Raw genomic sequence first — 5897 nt, 5'->3', positions numbered from 1 at the left:
TCAAGGTTCATCTATATTATAGCATGTATCAGTACTTCATTCCTTTTTATGACTGAATAATATTCCATTGTATGTATACACCACATTTCATTTATTCATCCTTTCATACATTGCTGGACATTTGGATTTTCACATTTTGACTATTATGAATAATCCTGGTATAAACCTTCATGTACAAGATTTTGTGTGGACCTATGTTTTAATTTCTCTTGGATATACACCTAGGAGTGGAATTGATGGGTCATATGGTAACTCTATGTTTAATCATTTGATATATTTCCATACTGTTTTCCAAAGTGGCTGTACCATTTTGCATTCCCACCAGTAATGTATGAGGATTCTGATGTCCCCACATCCTTGTCAATACTTATTATCTGACTTTTTGATCCTAGTCATCCTAGTGGATGTGAAGTGGTACCTCACTGTGGCTTTTTTTTTTAATTTTTAAAAATTGAAGTAGAGGAGCTTCCCTGGTGGCGCAGTGGTTGAGAATCTGCCTGCCAATGCAGGGGACATGGGTTCGAGCCCTGGTCTGGGAAGATCCCACATGCCGCGGAGCAACTGGGCCCGTGAGCCACAACTACTGAGCCTGCGCGTCTGGAGCCTGTGCTCTGCAACAAGAGAGGCCGCGATGGTGAGAGGCCCGTGCACCGCGATGAAGAGTGGCCCCCGCTTGCCGCAACTAGAGAAAGCCCTCGCACAGAAACGAAGACCCAACACAACCAAAAATAAATAAATAAATAAATAAATAAAAATTGAAGTAGAGTTGATTTACAATGTTGTGCCAATCTCTGCTGTATAGGAAAGTGACTCAGTTATACACACATATAAACAAAAAGGTCTTACTGTATAGCCCAGGGAACTATACTCAATCTCCTGGGATAAACCATAATGGAAAAGAATATTAAAAAAAGAATGTGTATATGTGTGTAACTCATTGTGGTTTTGATTTGCATTTCCCAGGTGACAAATGATGTTGATGATATTTACATGTGCTTATTGGCTATTTGAATATCCTTCTTGGAGAAAAGTCTATTTGGATATTTTGCCCATTTTAAAATTGAGTTATTTGTATTTTTATTTTTGAGTTGCAAGGGTTCTTTATATATTCTAGATACCAGATGTATGATTTGCAAATATTTTATCCCATTCTGTGGGTTGTCTTTTTATTTTCTTGATGGTGTCCTTTGAAGCACAAAAGTTTTAAATTGTGATGAGTCCAATGTACCTGTGTTTTCTTTTCTTGCTCATGCATTTGGTGTCATATCTAAGAATTTTTTTTGCCAAATCCTAGGTCATGAAAATTTACCTCTGTGTTTTCTTCTAATATCTTATATCTATATTCTTCTAATAGCTATTTCTTGAATAGGTATTTCTTCATATGTTGTTTGCCCTTAGGACCATATCTAGAGGCTTAAATTAAAAAAAAATTGTTACCAGTTTCACTGGGGAGCTGATCAGTGTAGCTCCTCACACAGTCATGTCAGATGTTGATTGTTCTACATCCTTTTGTGACAAAAGTCTTAAAATGATAAAATATATTTTCCAGTATTAAAGCCAGAATCATGTTTAATGAGAAAAAAGCAGAAACTTTAGCATTGAAGTCAGAGATAAGAAAAGGATGTCTACTATCACCACTATTATTTAATATTATTTTTGCAGGTACTAGTCAAGGCAAGTAAACAAGAAAAAGAGATTAGCAGTATAAAGATTTGAAAAGGAGATAAATTTGTAATGTTTATTATTTGTACACATAGGATGTATAGTTGGCAAACTTGAAATAATCAACTGCCAAACTACTACAAAACTATTAGTACTGTAAGAGAATTCAGTAGGTAATCTGGGTACAGAGTTAATATACAAAAATCAATAGCCTTTGTATATGCAATCACCAACGAGTTAGAAAATATAAGAAAAGATTCCGTTTATAATGGAAAAGGCAATAAAAAAGGTAAAAAATAACTAAGAATAAATATACTTGAGAAATGTGTAAGATCTATATGAGAAGACGCTATTTAGATTATCAAAAGGAGATTAAAATGGAAAGGAATATTATATCCTTGAATAAGAAAACTGTATCATAAAAATGTTATAGGTGGGGACTAAACCTTCCAGATGTTACAAAATACTACAAATCCTCTACAATTATCTTCTACCTATCTTTTTATCTATTTATCTATCTATCTATCTATCTATATCTATCTATCTATCTATCTATCTATCTATCTATCTATCTATCTATCTATGTATCTAGTATTGGTATAGAATCAATTCTTGTTTTTATTGGTTTAAAATTCATCATTGTGTTTGTTCTGGTGCCCAAATTACCCTACATTCAGTTAGTAGAAGGTGCTTGAATCTGGTCCTTGTGATATGCCTCCATCTTTTTTTTTTTTTTTTAACAATTCCTTGCCTTCTGGCATAAAAAGTTGTTTCAGACTCATTTTGTGCCTACCCTACCCTGGCCCTGGAACCAGCCATTGCTCTGAGGGGCCCTGGTTCTTCTTAACAAGGAATTGTATTAGAAACTATGTTTAGGAAGGCAGAGTCTTAAAATACTCCATTCCATTGTAGAATGGGGAGATGATCATCTTATAGAATTTTAAAAATTGAGATATAATTGACATATAACATTATATTAGTTTCAGGGGTACAGCATAATGATTTGATATTTGTATATATTGTAAAATGATCACCCCAATAAGTCTAGTTAACATAGAAGTTCTGACACTACTCTCCCAAAGACTGCTAAAGCCATGTTGTAGTTTTACAACTAAAGGTAAAAATGCGTTTTAAAGATAAGTTAAAGAAATGCATCTGATTTAGATGCCACTTTTACGCCACTCAAAACTCTCCTACGAAGCCTCTTTTGGGGTAACAGTTCTGAGCAGTCTTCCCTGCTGGTCTCTCCCTGGAGCCATGCACACCTCTTCCTTCCTGTCCTAGGGGGCTTCCTTGATGCCACAGCATGGGATCCCTTGGGAACTGCTCTGTGCTCACGTCCATGCAACCCATAATTGTTGGAGAGTTAATATCCAAGGGATCACCCTTGACCAACAGGAGATGGGAATGATGCTTAAATGTTTCTCCAGGACAGTTTGGAGACGCATTTTGCAGAGCTCCTAGGATGGCCCAGGAGGTTGGAGCCCCAGTTGCCCTCCACAGGGGCTACCTCAGTAACTCATTCTTTTGTTGGCTGTCCCTCCCTCCCTGTTTCACTCCTCCTGCCTTTCACTCCCGCTTGCTGGGATCACCTCCCAAATACCTGTATGGAAGCTTTTGTCTCATGTTCTACTTTGGCGGGGGGAGGGGTTCAGGCTAAGATAGCATCATTAAAAACATATACAAAATTCAAAGCGGAGGGATGCTAATTGCCAGTTTACTCAGATCTTGCAGGGCAGTTGAATAGCACGATAAAGCAAGATTAGTTTATTTTACATAAATTATCATTTTGAAACTCAGTGACTTCTCTGCCCCTGCAATATATCCTCTTCCTCCTTCACCTGTTTCTCCCTTTTCTAGCTCTCCCGATCTCTTTGTTTCCATGCATCTATCCCGCTGATCTTTCTTATCTCTAGTCCTCCATCTCTTTCCACTTCATTCTATTTCTGTCTCCCTCAAGCCTTTGCTCTTTTTCTGTGATTCCTCTTATTTCCTCCCATTTCCTACAGTTAGCAAACAAAGTTGAGAATCAGCCTAGCTCGTTGGACACTTGAGTCCTTTGGCCTTTTGCTCCTTGCATTGTCTCACAAACAGGGGAGGGAAATGTCGGAGATTGTGTGCTCCTCCAAACCAAGGATTCTGAAAACTTTGCTGAGTATTGATGGGATTGGCCCTTAACAGACGTCTCATGAATGTTGAAGAATTAGCACGTGAAACATATACAGAAGAGATGGTGGAAGTTTGACTTCCCTGATAGCCACAGAAATCACAGAGTTGGCTCTGGGAATTGGTCCTGAGTATGGGGATCCCTTAGTCCAGGTGTCATGCCCCAATCTCTGCTCTTCAGCTGGATCGTGGAAGTTTATTCATTCTCAGGAGTGGAAAACCGGAACCTGGAGAGCAGCTGAGAGATTCAAGAAGTCTCAGCTTTCTATTTCTTTTCCCCAGGACAGGGCAAAGCAAGCCACCTCTTCCTGGAGGTGACTTCTTTTGCCTCTCTGTAAAACCACCCGAACACGTGTATTTGTTCACATTTCAAAACCACTTTATTAGCAAAATGAACAAAAGGAGAATGGCGTTTAAATTAAATAAATTACACAAATATCTCAAGAGTCCCGGTCTTCTCCAGGAACCACATCATTGCAGGTCAGTATAACTAAGAACATTCAAAAGTATTGAAATTCTGGATTATTTCACTATCTTGCTCTCCTTTCTTGCCTCAGTCATGTCCAGTGAGTGGTCTGTGTGAATTTATGTTCCTTCCAAAGTATTCTAACAGTGAAGTTCTCTTCAAGGCCTCCCTCCACCCCAGGTGTTTCCGATCTTACCTCCACTGTGGTCTCTATGAGTACTTACACCCTTGGACATGTTTCAGGATACCTCCTTGAGCTCCCAACTCCAGGCCACTGTGAGTCAGCAATCACCTGTTGGTCTGGGGCTGGCCTGGGGGTTAACAGTCACTTCATCAAGTCCTCAAGGGTTCTAGACACTTGGTTCACAAGGCACCTCTAGCTTGGGATGTCCTGAGGCTCTGTGACCTTCCCACACCTCTTGGGCCTGAGCTGGACTTTGCAGGAGGTGGAGCAGGGGAGGGTGAGTTTTCATTGGCTACGGTTCTTGTCCTCTCGAAATCTGGCACTTCGGGTGCTGGGCACGGTAAATCCCAGATAACATTGTCTTCTGCCTTCCAAGTTTTGAGTTCCATTGGCAGCCAGATGGCATAATGAATTCACAAAGAAGCAATGCTTGTAGGCCAAGAATCTGTTGGCTCTTCACCAGCACCCCCTCCTTTAACTCTACGAAGACTTGCTAGCTGACCAGCTCACTCAATGCACAGGCACACAGTGCAGGTCAGGCTGAAGTTAGGAATTCGGACATTTTTCCAGGCTGGGCCAGCCCAACCTGTTGGGCAGGGATCATTCATCGAAGGAACTTGGGAGAATCAGTGGGGAGAGGCCAAAAGGTTTTTGGTGCACTTCCATGGAAAATTTCCCAAACACTTGCACATGGAACCTATTTATTTTCAAGTCAACAGTGGGGTTTCTCTACCTTCTTATGTATAGAGAGAACTTAACCCCTCTTCTCATCTCTCCTGGAAGGCGATGGCCTCAGGTCCTGAGTTTGTTAAGGAATCCCTGTGGAGGAAGACCCAGTCTGGATCAGCCCTTCTCCGTGCTTGGTACCCAGGTGGGATGTGCCCTTGGTGGGGTGTCCTCCCTTGCCTGGCTGAACGATTCAGGCCCCAAGCTGATAAGGGAGAGTTAAAATCATTGGCTCTTTGCCAAATGAAGAGGCCAAGGCAGATTTCCCAAGTGGGGGAGGCATTGCTAAGGTCAGGGAGACTGTCGGGGCCCAGGTCCCACCAGTTTGCCCTGGATCGGTACTAGCGCCCCTGCCCCTCCACATCTCCAGTACAAAGAGGGAAAGCTTTTGTGCAGAATAACTAGTATCTGTTGCTGGGCTGCCAGAGGATTCTGCCAGCTACCCCCCTGTCCCTTTTGGGTTCCTACCTGGTCTCAAGTAGAAGGAAGCAGCCCTTGAGGGCAGGGGGAGTGATAATGTTTCAGGAGGCTGGTGTGGCTACCTTGGTGGGCTGCCCCTGGGGTGGTAGCTCTGGTAGCCACTCCCCAGGCTAGAGTCTGATGTGCTAAATAGTAGTGGAGGTCTCAGCAGCCTTGAGATGAGGAGGAAGGGGACATAGTCACCAAGACAGAGATACCTGGGTTGTGGGAGCA

Source organism: Balaenoptera physalus, assembly GCF_965194825.1.
Source record: "Balaenoptera physalus genome assembly, chromosome: 1".
In the NCBI taxonomy this organism is placed as follows: domain Eukaryota; kingdom Metazoa; phylum Chordata; class Mammalia; order Artiodactyla; family Balaenopteridae; genus Balaenoptera; species Balaenoptera physalus.
Note: the sequence above shows the minus strand (reverse complement) of the source record.